This window comes from Ranitomeya imitator, chromosome 6 (genome assembly GCF_032444005.1).
Source record: "Ranitomeya imitator isolate aRanImi1 chromosome 6, aRanImi1.pri, whole genome shotgun sequence".
Lineage (NCBI taxonomy): Eukaryota > Metazoa > Chordata > Amphibia > Anura > Dendrobatidae > Ranitomeya > Ranitomeya imitator.
The window spans coordinates 492,655,528-492,668,308 of NC_091287.1; the positions used below are offsets into that span (position 1 = coordinate 492,655,528).

General features: G+C 55.0%; 7 non-coding genes and 7 pseudogenes across 7 annotated transcripts; all 14 read left to right on the plus strand.

The window, feature by feature from the left end:
• The first annotated feature begins 748 nt into the window (after window positions 1–748).
• LOC138644136 (5S ribosomal RNA) lies at window positions 749–857 on the plus strand (annotated as a pseudogene).
• Window positions 858–1,506: 649 nt separating this feature from the next.
• On the plus strand, window positions 1,507–1,626 carry LOC138644105 (5S ribosomal RNA; annotated as a pseudogene).
• Window positions 1,627–2,548: 922 nt separating this feature from the next.
• Window positions 2,549–2,667, plus strand: LOC138643917 (5S ribosomal RNA). Its single transcript, XR_011314426.1, has one exon. It is a non-coding gene; the product is annotated as a 5S ribosomal RNA (ribosomal RNA).
• A 649-nt stretch (window positions 2,668–3,316) lies between these two features.
• On the plus strand, window positions 3,317–3,426 carry LOC138644184 (5S ribosomal RNA; annotated as a pseudogene).
• A 922-nt stretch (window positions 3,427–4,348) lies between these two features.
• On the plus strand, window positions 4,349–4,457 carry LOC138644137 (5S ribosomal RNA; annotated as a pseudogene).
• A 649-nt stretch (window positions 4,458–5,106) lies between these two features.
• LOC138644106 (5S ribosomal RNA) lies at window positions 5,107–5,226 on the plus strand (annotated as a pseudogene).
• A 922-nt stretch (window positions 5,227–6,148) lies between these two features.
• LOC138643918 (5S ribosomal RNA) lies at window positions 6,149–6,267 on the plus strand. Its single transcript, XR_011314427.1, has one exon. It is a non-coding gene; the product is annotated as a 5S ribosomal RNA (ribosomal RNA).
• A 649-nt stretch (window positions 6,268–6,916) lies between these two features.
• Window positions 6,917–7,026, plus strand: LOC138644186 (5S ribosomal RNA; annotated as a pseudogene).
• Window positions 7,027–7,948: 922 nt separating this feature from the next.
• Window positions 7,949–8,067, plus strand: LOC138643915 (5S ribosomal RNA). The gene has a single exon (XR_011314424.1). It is a non-coding gene; the product is annotated as a 5S ribosomal RNA (ribosomal RNA).
• A 649-nt stretch (window positions 8,068–8,716) lies between these two features.
• LOC138643948 (5S ribosomal RNA) lies at window positions 8,717–8,836 on the plus strand. The gene has a single exon (XR_011314456.1). It is a non-coding gene; the product is annotated as a 5S ribosomal RNA (ribosomal RNA).
• Window positions 8,837–9,758: 922 nt separating this feature from the next.
• LOC138643927 (5S ribosomal RNA) lies at window positions 9,759–9,877 on the plus strand. Its single transcript, XR_011314435.1, has one exon. It is a non-coding gene; the product is annotated as a 5S ribosomal RNA (ribosomal RNA).
• A 649-nt stretch (window positions 9,878–10,526) lies between these two features.
• LOC138643984 (5S ribosomal RNA) lies at window positions 10,527–10,646 on the plus strand. The gene has a single exon (XR_011314490.1). It is a non-coding gene; the product is annotated as a 5S ribosomal RNA (ribosomal RNA).
• A 922-nt stretch (window positions 10,647–11,568) lies between these two features.
• LOC138644139 (5S ribosomal RNA) lies at window positions 11,569–11,677 on the plus strand (annotated as a pseudogene).
• A 649-nt stretch (window positions 11,678–12,326) lies between these two features.
• LOC138643986 (5S ribosomal RNA) lies at window positions 12,327–12,446 on the plus strand. Its single transcript, XR_011314492.1, has one exon. It is a non-coding gene; the product is annotated as a 5S ribosomal RNA (ribosomal RNA).
• Window positions 12,447–12,781: the final 335 nt, after the last annotated feature.

Below are 12,781 nucleotides of genomic sequence, written 5' to 3' on the forward strand. Positions count from 1 at the left end.
GCCGTGGCTAGGAGTGCTTATTGACCTCGCAGCCTGCCTTCTGGAAATGATGGCATTATAAGCATCCCGGACCGTGAAGGGGGCAGATTTTCAGCGGGCGCCCCGGGAATAATTTTTAGAGGCCGGCCAGCCGGCAGCAATAACGTCTTTTTCTGCAAAGAAGCTTGTGTAACTAACCCAATCAGATGGCTACCCAGGACCCAAATTCAGGGCTGGGAAGGAGCGGAAGGGAATTGGGGGGTGTTTTCCTGCTAAGGCACAGAAATAATCATAAGAAGAAGAAAAAACAAGAGAGTCTGACGCATGGTGGTGCTGAGGCTGCAGGGGCAAATAGGTGTGGCTACATGCAAGCATATGTGCGTGCTCGCTTGCGTGTGAGTGTGCGCTTCCTAGTTGTGGCGCGCTGCAGACAGTCAAAGGGGTTGTTCCCTTTCAATAAAAGTTCATCCCAGCTTGCAGGCTATTAGAAAGCAACAAACCACCCTGTACTCACCCTACCCGGGTCCACCGGAGGGTCTCAGCGCTGCTCTAGGTCTGTGGCATTAGCTGCGACGCTGACGTCACGTCGGCAGCCGATCAGTGAGCTCAGCGGCTCTGAGCAGGGCGTTCTGCCTACAAACCCTTTAAGGGAGACAGCAAAAAAGTGAAGAGAAAGGAAAGCACAAAAGGGCCTCTTGCTGAGCACTGGACAGGGCAGCCAGCAGCCAGACTGCAAAGTAGAAAAGCAGCAAGTGAGAGACCTGTCTCTGCCTACGGCCACACCACCCTGAACACGTCTGATCTCGGAAGCTAAGCAGGGTCAGGCCTGGTTAGTACTTGGATGGGAGACCGCCTGGGAATACCAGGTGCTGTAGGCTTTTGTTTTTCCTTCCTTCTACCAGCAGGGGTCACTCTCCTCTATGCCTTTTTTCCATTCCCTTTCACAAGGGCACACATGCTTCTTTCTTCTTTTCATTTGCTTTCTCTCTTGCGCTGTTCCATCCTTGCAAAATGCCAGCATCCTTCTCATCACCGTGGGCCTCCAGCATTGTTGCTTATTTACTTTTAATACTAGGCTTCTTTTCAACAGGACCAGCGCCTCCTGCGGGCTTGGAAGCAACCGCCGGCAACCTGGTGGCCAGTTTACAGGTCAAAGCAAGCAGAACACCTTTGCAGGCAACACGACCCCCTGAAGAGCAGCTCGCAGTCACTCGCAACCAGCTCACCCTCTTCCTTCATTCGCTCCTGGACGTCTCGATCCGCCTCAAGTTGCGGCTCCAGCTGGCTCTTTCTGTCGCGTCCCCCCCAGATGAATGGTTTAGCCTGCAGGAGACCCTGCGTCGAGCCATTTTTAAAGACACCTGTTGCTCAGGCCCTGCTGCGGCAGGTGTTTCACTGCAAAACAAGCAACGCCTATAGTGGCAGCCCAGCCTTTGCATGGGCCCTTCGGAGCCCGCCTCCACATGGTCAGAGTTCTCGCCACCACGCGAGCCTGAGGAAGGCTGGCCAGTCGATGGGCCAAGCAGTGTCTACTGGCCACACCACCCTGGATACGCCTGATCTTGTCCGATCTCGGAAGCAAAGCATGGCTGGGCTTGGACAGTACTTGGATGGGAGACCTCCTGGGAACACCAGGTGCTGTAGACTGTTTTGATAACATTTTGCCCCCTTGCTCAGCTCGGCTAGTATAGAGCGGCGCCTTGCCAGACACCGACCTTACATAACCTAGAGGCTGGAAGCCCCAAGCCCCACAAGGCCTCTGAGACTGCAGCTAAGGACGCTACCCTGCCGCCTCCTCGCATGCCTCACACCGAGATCCCTGCCGTGGCTAGGAGTGCTTATTGACCTCGCAGCCTGCCTTCTGGAAATGATGGCATTATAAGCATTCCGGACCGTGAAGGGGGTAGATTTTCAGCGGGCGCCCCGGGAATGATTTTTAGAGGCCGGCCAGCCGGCAGCAATAACGTCTTTTTCTGCAAAGAAGCTTGTGTAACTAACCCAATCAGATGGCTACCCAGGACCCAAATTCAGGGCTGGGAAGGAGCGGAAGGGAATTGGGGGGTGTTTTCCTGCTAAGGCACAGAAATAATCATAAGAAGAAGAAAAAACAAGAGAGTCTGACGCATGGTGGTGCTGAGGCTGCAGGGGCAAATAGGTGTGGCTACATGCAAGCATATGTGCGTGCTCGCTTGCGTGTGAGTGTGCGCTTCCTAGTTGTGGCGCGCTGCAGACAGTCAAAGGGGTTGTTCGCTTTCAATAAAAGTTCATCCCAGCTTGCAGGCTATTAGAAAGCAACAAACCACCCTGTACTCACCCTACCCGGGTCCACCGGAGGGTCTCAGCGCTGCTCTAGGTCTGTGGCATTAGCTGCGACGCTGACGTCACGTCGGCAGCCGATCAGTGAGCTCAGCGGCTCTGAGCAGGGCGTTCTGCCTACAAACCCTTTAAGGGAGACAGCAAAAAAGTGAAGAGAAAGGAAAGCACAAAAGGGCCTCTTGCTGAGCACTGGACAGGGCAGCCAGCTGCCAGACTGCAAAGTAGAAAAGCAGCAAGTGAGAGACCTGTCTCTGCCTACGGCCACACCACCGTGAACACGCCCGATCTCGTCTGATCTCGGAAGCTAAGCAGGGTCAGGCCTGGTTAGTACTTGGATGGGAGACCGCCTGGGAATACCAGGTGCTGTAGGCTTTTGTTTTTCCTTCCTTCTACCAGCAGGGGTCACTCTCCTCTATGCCTTTTTTCCATTCCCTTTCACAAGGGCACACATGCTTCTTTCTTCTTTTCATTTGCTTTCTCTCTTGCGCTGTTCCATCCTTGCAAAATGCCAGCATCCTTCTCATCACCGTGGGCCTCCAGCATTGTTGCTTATTTACTTTTAATACTAGGCTTCTTTTCAACAGGACCAGCGCCTCCTGCGGGCTTGGAAGCAACCGCCGGCAACCTGGTGGCCAGTTTACAGGTCAAAGCAAGCAGAACACCTTTGCAGGCAACACGACCCCCTGAAGAGCAGCTCGCAGTCACTCGCAACCAGCTCACCCTCTTCCTTCATTCGCTCCTGGACGTCTCGATCCGCCTCAAGTTGCGGCTCCAGCTGGCTCTTTCTGTCGCGTCCCCCCCAGATGAATGGTTTAGCCTGCAGGAGACCCTGCGTCGAGCCATTTTTAAAGACACCTGTTGCTCAGGCCCTGCTGCGGCGGGTGTTTCACTGCAAAACAAGCAACGCCTATAGTGGCAGCCCAGCCTTTGCATGGGCCCTTCGGAGCCCGCCTCCACATGGTCAGAGTTCTCGCCACCACGCGAGCCTGAGGAAGGCTGGCCAGTCGATGGGCCAAGCAGTGTCTACTGGCCACACCACCCTGGATACGCCCGATCTCGGAAGCAAAGCAGGGCTGGGCTTGGACAGTACTTGGATGGGAGACCTCCTGGGAACACCAGGTGCTGTAGACTGTTTTGATAACATTTTGCCCCCTTGCTCAACTCGGCTAGTATATAGCGGCGCCTTGCCAGACACCGACCTTACATAACCTAGAGGCTGGAAGCCCCAAGCCCCACAAGGCCTCTGAGACTGCAGCTAAGGACGCTACCCTGCCGCCTCCTCGCATGCCTCACACCGAGATCCCTGCCGTGGCTAGGAGTGCTTATTGACCTCGCAGCCTGCCTTCTGGAAATGATGGCATTATAAGCATCCCGGACCGTGAAGGGGGCAGATTTTCAGCGGGCGCCCCGGGAATAATTTTTAGAGGCCGGCCAGCCGGCAGCAATAACGTCTTTTTCTGCAAAGAAGCTTGTGTAACTAACCCAATCAGATGGCTACCCAGGACCCAAATTCAGGGCTGGGAAGGAGCGGAAGGGAATTGGGGGGTGTTTTCCTGCTAAGGCACAGAAATAATCATAAGAAGAAGAAAAAACAAGAGAGTCTGACGCATGGTGGTGCTGAGGCTGCAGGGGCAAATAGGTGTGGCTACATGCAAGCATATGTGCGTGCTCGCTTGCGTGTGAGTGTGCGCTTCCTAGTTGTGGCGCGCTGCAGACAGTCAAAGGGGTTGTTCCCTTTCAATAAAAGTTCATCCCAGCTTGCAGGCTATTAGAAAGCAACAAACCACCCTGTACTCACCCTACCCGGGTCCACCGGAGGGTCTCAGCGCTGCTCTAGGTCTGTGGCATTAGCTGCGACGCTGACGTCACGTCGGCAGCCGATCAGTGAGCTCAGCGGCTCTGAGCAGGGCGTTCTGCCTACAAACCCTTTAAGGGAGACAGCAAAAAAGTGAAGAGAAAGGAAAGCACAAAAGGGCCTCTTGCTGAGCACTGGACAGGGCAGCCAGCAGCCAGACTGCAAAGTAGAAAAGCAGCAAGTGAGAGACCTGTCTCTGCCTACGGCCACACCACCCTGAACACGTCTGATCTCGGAAGCTAAGCAGGGTCAGGCCTGGTTAGTACTTGGATGGGAGACCGCCTGGGAATACCAGGTGCTGTAGGCTTTTGTTTTTCCTTCCTTCTACCAGCAGGGGTCACTCTCCTCTATGCCTTTTTTCCATTCCCTTTCACAAGGGCACACATGCTTCTTTCTTCTTTTCATTTGCTTTCTCTCTTGCGCTGTTCCATCCTTGCAAAATGCCAGCATCCTTCTCATCACCGTGGGCCTCCAGCATTGTTGCTTATTTACTTTTAATACTAGGCTTCTTTTCAACAGGACCAGCGCCTCCTGCGGGCTTGGAAGCAACCGCCGGCAACCTGGTGGCCAGTTTACAGGTCAAAGCAAGCAGAACACCTTTGCAGGCAACACGACCCCCTGAAGAGCAGCTCGCAGTCACTCGCAACCAGCTCACCCTCTTCCTTCATTCGCTCCTGGACGTCTCGATCCGCCTCAAGTTGCGGCTCCAGCTGGCTCTTTCTGTCGCGTCCCCCCCAGATGAATGGTTTAGCCTGCAGGAGACCCTGCGTCGAGCCATTTTTAAAGACACCTGTTGCTCAGGCCCTGCTGCGGCAGGTGTTTCACTGCAAAACAAGCAACGCCTATAGTGGCAGCCCAGCCTTTGCATGGGCCCTTCGGAGCCCGCCTCCACATGGTCAGAGTTCTCGCCACCACGCGAGCCTGAGGAAGGCTGGCCAGTCGATGGGCCAAGCAGTGTCTACTGGCCACACCACCCTGGATACGCCTGATCTTGTCCGATCTCGGAAGCAAAGCATGGCTGGGCTTGGACAGTACTTGGATGGGAGACCTCCTGGGAACACCAGGTGCTGTAGACTGTTTTGATAACATTTTGCCCCCTTGCTCAGCTCGGCTAGTATAGAGCGGCGCCTTGCCAGACACCGACCTTACATAACCTAGAGGCTGGAAGCCCCAAGCCCCACAAGGCCTCTGAGACTGCAGCTAAGGACGCTACCCTGCCGCCTCCTCGCATGCCTCACACCGAGATCCCTGCCGTGGCTAGGAGTGCTTATTGACCTCGCAGCCTGCCTTCTGGAAATGATGGCATTATAAGCATTCCGGACCGTGAAGGGGGTAGATTTTCAGCGGGCGCCCCGGGAATGATTTTTAGAGGCCGGCCAGCCGGCAGCAATAACGTCTTTTTCTGCAAAGAAGCTTGTGTAACTAACCCAATCAGATGGCTACCCAGGACCCAAATTCAGGGCTGGGAAGGAGCGGAAGGGAATTGGGGGGTGTTTTCCTGCTAAGGCACAGAAATAATCATAAGAAGAAGAAAAAACAAGAGAGTCTGACGCATGGTGGTGCTGAGGCTGCAGGGGCAAATAGGTGTGGCTACATGCAAGCATATGTGCGTGCTCGCTTGCGTGTGAGTGTGCGCTTCCTAGTTGTGGCGCGCTGCAGACAGTCAAAGGGGTTGTTCGCTTTCAATAAAAGTTCATCCCAGCTTGCAGGCTATTAGAAAGCAACAAACCACCCTGTACTCACCCTACCCGGGTCCACCGGAGGGTCTCAGCGCTGCTCTAGGTCTGTGGCATTAGCTGCGACGCTGACGTCACGTCGGCAGCCGATCAGTGAGCTCAGCGGCTCTGAGCAGGGCGTTCTGCCTACAAACCCTTTAAGGGAGACAGCAAAAAAGTGAAGAGAAAGGAAAGCACAAAAGGGCCTCTTGCTGAGCACTGGACAGGGCAGCCAGCTGCCAGACTGCAAAGTAGAAAAGCAGCAAGTGAGAGACCTGTCTCTGCCTACGGCCACACCACCGTGAACACGCCCGATCTCGTCTGATCTCGGAAGCTAAGCAGGGTCAGGCCTGGTTAGTACTTGGATGGGAGACCGCCTGGGAATACCAGGTGCTGTAGGCTTTTGTTTTTCCTTCCTTCTACCAGCAGGGGTCACTCTCCTCTATGCCTTTTTTCCATTCCCTTTCACAAGGGCACACATGCTTCTTTCTTCTTTTCATTTGCTTTCTCTCTTGCGCTGTTCCATCCTTGCAAAATGCCAGCATCCTTCTCATCACCGTGGGCCTCCAGCATTGTTGCTTATTTACTTTTAATACTAGGCTTCTTTTCAACAGGACCAGCGCCTCCTGCGGGCTTGGAAGCAACCGCCGGCAACCTGGTGGCCAGTTTACAGGTCAAAGCAAGCAGAACACCTTTGCAGGCAACACGACCCCCTGAAGAGCAGCTCGCAGTCACTCGCAACCAGCTCACCCTCTTCCTTCATTCGCTCCTGGACGTCTCGATCCGCCTCAAGTTGCGGCTCCAGCTGGCTCTTTCTGTTGCGTCCCCCCCAGATGAATGGTTTAGCCTGCAGGAGACCCTGCGTCGAGCCATTTTTAAAGACACCTTTTGCTCAGGCCCTGCTGCGGCGGGTGTTTCACTGCAAAACAAGCAACGCCTATAGTGGCAGCCCAGCCTTTGCATGGGCCCTTCGGAGCCCGCCTCCACATGGTCAGAGTTCTCGCCACCACGCGAGCCTGAGGAAGGCTGGCCAGTCGATGGGCCAAGCAGTGTCTACTGGCCACACCACCCTGGATACGCCCGATCTCGGAAGCAAAGCAGGGCTGGGCTTGGACAGTACTTGGATGGGAGACCTCCTGGGAACACCAGGTGCTGTAGACTGTTTTGATAACATTTTGCCCCCTTGCTCAGCTCGGCTAGTATAGAGCGGCGCCTTGCCAGACACCGACCTTACATAACCTAGAGGCTGGAAGCCCCAAGCCCCACAAGGCCTCTGAGACTGCAGCTAAGGACGCTACCCTGCCGCCTCCTCGCATGCCTCACACCGAGATCCCTGCCGTGGCTAGGAGTGCTTATTGACCTCGCAGCCTGCCTTCTGGAAATGATGGCATTATAAGCATCCCGGACCGTGAAGGGGGCAGATTTTCAGCGGGCGCCCCGGGAATGATTTTTAGAGGCCGGCCAGCCGGCAGCAATAACGTCTTTTTCTGCAAAGAAGCTTGTGTAACTAACCCAATCAGATGGCTACCCAGGACCCAAATTCAGGGCTGGGAAGGAGCGGAAGGGAATTGGGGGGTGTTTTCCTGCTAAGGCACAGAAATAATCATAAGAAGAAGAAAAAACAAGAGAGTCTGACGCATGGTGGTGCTGAGGCTGCAGGGGCAAATAGGTGTGGCCACATGCAAGCATATGTGCGTGCTCGCTTGCGTGTGAGTGTGCGCTTCCTAGTTGTGGCGCGCTGCAGACAGTCAAAGGGGTTGTTCCCTTTCAATAAAAGTTCATCCCAGCTTGCAGGCTATTAGAAAGCAACAAACCACCCTGTACTCACCCTACCCGGGTCCACCGGAGGGTCTCAGCGCTGCTCTAGGTCTGTGGCATTAGCTGCGACGCTGACGTCACGTCGGCAGCCGATCAGTGAGCTCAGCGGCTCTGAGCAGGGCGTTCTGCCTACAAACCCTTTAAGGGAGACAGCAAAAAAGTGAAGAGAAAGGAAAGCACAAAAGGGCCTCTTGCTGAGCACTGGACAGGGCAGCCAGCAGCCAGACTGCAAAGTAGAAAAGCAGCAAGTGAGAGACCTGTCTCTGCCTACGGCCACACCACCCTGAACACGCCCGATCTCGTCTGATCTCGGAAGCTAAGCAGGGTCAGGCCTGGTTAGTACTTGGATGGGAGACCGCCTGGGAATACCAGGTGCTGTAGGCTTTTGTTTTTCCTTCCTTCTACCAGCAGGGGTCACTCTCCTCTATGCCTTTTTTCCATTCCCTTTCACAAGGGCACACATGCTTCTTTCTTCTTTTCATTTGCTTTCTCTCTTGCGCTGTTCCATCCTTGCAAAATGCCAGCATCCTTCTCATCACCGTGGGCCTCCAGCATTGTTGCTTATTTACTTTTAATACTAGGCTTCTTTTCAACAGGACCAGCGCCTCCTGCGGGCTTGGAAGCAACCGCCGGCAACCTGGTGGCCAGTTTACAGGACAAAGCAAGCAGAACACCTTTGCAGGCAACACGACCCCCTGAAGAGCAGCTCGCAGTCACTCGCAACCAGCTCACCCTCTTCCTTCATTCGCTCCTGGACGTCTCGATCCGCCTCAAGTTGCGGCTCCAGCTGGCTCTTTCTGTCGCGTCCCCCCCAGATGAATGGTTTAGCCTGCAGGAGACCCTGCGTCGAGCCATTTTTAAAGACACCTGTTGCTCAGGCCCTGCTGCGGCGGGTGTTTCACTGCAAAACAAGCAACGCCTATAGTGGCAGCCCAGCCTTTGCATGGGCCCTTCGGAGCCCGCCTCCACATGGTCAGAGTTCTCGCCACCACGCGAGCCTGAGGAAGGCTGGCCAGTCGATGGGCCAAGCAGTGTCTACTGGCCACACCACCCTGGATACGCCCGATCTCGTCCGATCTCGGAAGCAAAGCAGGGCTGGGCTTGGACAGTACTTGGATGGGAGACCTCCTGGGAACACCAGGTGCTGTAGACTGTTTTGATAACATTTTGCCCCCTTGCTCAGCTCGGCTAGTATAGAGCGGCGCCTTGCCAGACACCGACCTTACATAACCTAGAGGCTGGAAGCCCCAAGCCCCACAAGGCCTCTGAGACTGCAGCTAAGGACGCTACCCTGCCGCCTCCTCGCATGCCTCACACCGAGATCCCTGCCGTGGCTAGGAGTGCTTATTGACCTCGCAGCCTGCCTTCTGGAAATGATGGCATTATAAGCATCCCGGACCGTGAAGGGGGCAGATTTTCAGCGGGCGCCCCGGGAATGATTTTTAGAGGCCGGCCAGCCGGCAGCAATAACGTCTTTTTCTGCAAAGAAGCTTGTGTAACTAACCCAATCAGATGGCTACCCAGGACCCAAATTCAGGGCTGGGAAGGAGCGGAAGGGAATTGGGGGGTGTTTTCCTGCTAAGGCACAGAAATAATCATAAGAAGAAGAAAAAACAAGAGAGTCTGACGCATGGTGGTGCTGAGGCTGCAGGGGCAAATAGGTGTGGCTACATGCAAGCATATGTGCGTGCTCGCTTGCGTGTGAGTGTGCGCTTCCTAGTTGTGGCGCGCTGCAGACAGTCAAAGGGGTTGTTCCCTTTCAATAAAAGTTCATCCCAGCTTGCAGGCTATTAGAAAGCAACAAACCACCCTGTACTCACCCTACCCGGGTCCACCGGAGGGTCTCAGCGCTGCTCTAGGTCTGTGGCATTAGCTGCGACGCTGACGTCACGTCGGCAGCCGATCAGTGAGCTCAGCGGCTCTGAGCAGGGCGTTCTGCCTACAAACCCTTTAAGGGAGACAGCAAAAAAGTGAAGAGAAAGGAAAGCAGAAAAGGGCCTCTTGCTGAGCACTGGACAGGGCAGCCAGCAGCCAGACTGCAAAGTAGAAAAGCAGCAAGTGAGAGACCTGTCGCTGCCTACGGCCACACCACCCTGAACACGCCCGATCTCGTCTGATCTCGGAAGCTAAGCAGGGTCAGGCCTGGTTAGTACTTGGATGGGAGACCGCCTGGGAATACCAGGTGCTGTAGGCTTTTGTTTTTCCTTCCTTCTACCAGCAGGGGTCACTCTCCTCTATGCCTTTTTTCCATTCCCTTTCACAAGGGCACACATGCTTCTTTCTTCTTTTCATTTGCTTTCTCTCTTGCGCTGTTCCATCCTTGCAAAATGCCAGCATCCTTCTCATCACCGTGGGCCTCCAGCATTGTTGCTTATTTACTTTTAATACTAGGCTTCTTTTCAACAGGACCAGCGCCTCCTGCGGGCTTGGAAGCAACCGCCGGCAACCTGGTGGCCAGTTTACAGGTCAAAGCAAGCAGAACACCTTTGCAGGCAACACGACCCCCTGAAGAGCAGCTCGCAGTCACTCGCAACCAGCTCACCCTCTTCCTTCATTCGCTCCTGGACGTCTCGATCCGCCTCAAGTTGCGGCTCCAGCTGGCTCTTTCTGTCGCGTCCCCCCCAGATGAATGGTTTAGCCTGCAGGAGACCCTGCGTCGAGCCATTTTTAAAGACACCTGTTGCTCAGGCCCTGCTGCGGCGGGTGTTTCACTGCAAAACAAGCAACGCCTATAGTGGCAGCCCAGCCTTTGCATGGGCCCTTCGGAGCCCGCCTCCACATGGTCAGAGTTCTCGCCACCACGCGAGCCTGAGGAAGGCTGGCCAGTCGATGGGCCAAGCAGTGTCTACTGGCCACACCACCCTGGATACGCCTGATCTCGTCCGATCTCGGAAGCAAAGCAGGGCTGGGCTTGGACAGTACTTGGATGGGAGACCTCCTGGGAACACCAGGTGCTGTAGACTGTTTTGATAACATTTTGCCCCCTTGCTCAGCTCGGCTAGTATAGAGCGGCGCCTTGCCAGACACCGACCTTACATAACCTAGAGGCTGGAAGCCCCAAGCCCCACAAGGCCTCTGAGACTGCAGCTAAGGACGCTACCCTGCCGCCTCCTCGCATGCCTCACACCGAGATCCCTGCCGTGGCTAGGAGTGCTTATTGACCTCGCAGCCTGCCTTCTGGAAATGATGGCATTATAAGCATCCCGGACCGTGAAGGGGGCAGATTTTCAGCGGGCGCCCCGGGAATGATTTTTAGAGGCCGGCCAGCCGGCAGCAATAACGTCTTTTTCTGCAAAGAAGCTTGTGTAACTAACCCAATCAGATGGCTACCCAGGACCCAAATTCAGGGCTGGGAAGGAGCGGAAGGGAATTGGGGGGTGTTTTCCTGCTAAGGCACAGAAATAATCATAAGAAGAAGAAAAAACAAGAGAGTCTGACGCATGGTGGTGCTGAGGCTGCAGGGGCAAATAGGTGTGGCTACATGCAAGCATATGTGCGTGCTCGCTTGCGTGTGAGTGTGCGCTTCCTAGTTGTGGCGCGCTGCAGACAGTCAAAGGGGTTGTTCCCTTTCAATAAAAGTTCATCCCAGCTTGCAGGCTATTAGAAAGCAACAAACCACCCTGTACTCACCCTACCCGGGTCCACCGGAGGGTCTCAGCGCTGCTCTAGGTCTGTGGCATTAGCTGCGACGCTGACGTCACGTCGGCAGCCGATCAGTGAGCTCAGCGGCTCTGAGCAGGGCGTTCTGCCTACAAACCCTTTAAGGGAGACAGCAAAAAAGTGAAGAGAAAGGAAAGCACAAAAGGGCCTCTTGCTGAGCACTGGACAGGGCAGCCAGCAGCCAGACTGCAAAGTAGAAAAGCAGCAAGTGAGAGACCTGTCTCTGCCTACGGCCACACCACCCTGAACACGTCTGATCTCGGAAGCTAAGCAGGGTCAGGCCTGGTTAGTACTTGGATGGGAGACCGCCTGGGAATACCAGGTGCTGTAGGCTTTTGTTTTTCCTTCCTTCTACCAGCAGGGGTCACTCTCCTCTATGCCTTTTTTCCATTCCCTTTCACAAGGGCACACATGCTTCTTTCTTCTTTTCATTTGCTTTCTCTCTTGCGCTGTTCCATCCTTGCAAAATGCCAGCATCCTTCTCATCACCGTGGGCCTCCAGCATTGTTGCTTATTTACTTTTAATACTAGGCTTCTTTTCAACAGGACCAGCGCCTCCTGCGGGCTTGGAAGCAACCGCCGGCAACCTGGTGGCCAGTTTACAGGTCAAAGCAAGCAGAACACCTTTGCAGGCAACACGACCCCCTGAAGAGCAGCTCGCAGTCACTCGCAACCAGCTCACCCTCTTCCTTCATTCGCTCCTGGACGTCTCGATCCGCCTCAAGTTGCGGCTCCAGCTGGCTCTTTCTGTCGCGTCCCCCCCAGATGAATGGTTTAGCCTGCAGGAGACCCTGCGTCGAGCCATTTTTAAAGACACCTGTTGCTCAGGCCCTGCTGCGGCGGGTGTTTCACTGCAAAACAAGCAACGCCTATAGTGGCAGCCCAGCCTTTGCATGGGCCCTTCGGAGCCCGCCTCCACATGGTCAGAGTTCTCGCCACCACGCGAGCCTGAGGAAGGCTGGCCAGTCGATGGGCCAAGCAGTGTCTACTGGCCACACCACCCTGGATACGCCTGATCTCGTCCGATCTCGGAAGCAAAGCAGGGCTGGGCTTGGACAGTACTTGGATGGGAGACCTCCTGGGAACACCAGGTGCTGTAGACTGTTTTGATAACATTTTGCCCCCTTGCTCAGCTCGGCTAGTATAGAGCGGCGCCTTGCCAGACACCGACCTTACATAACCTAGAGGCTGGAAGCCCCAAGCCCCACAAGGCCTCTGAGACTGCAGCTAAGGACGCTACCCTGCCGCCTCCTCGCATGCCTCACACCGAGATCCCTGCCGTGGCTAGGAGTGCTTATTGACCTCGCAGCCTGCCTTCTGGAAATGATGGCATTATAAGCATCCCGGACCGTGAAGGGGGCAGATTTTCAGCGGGCGCCCCGGGAATGATTTTTAGAGGCCGGCCAGCCGGCAGCAATAACGTCTTTTTCTGCAAAGA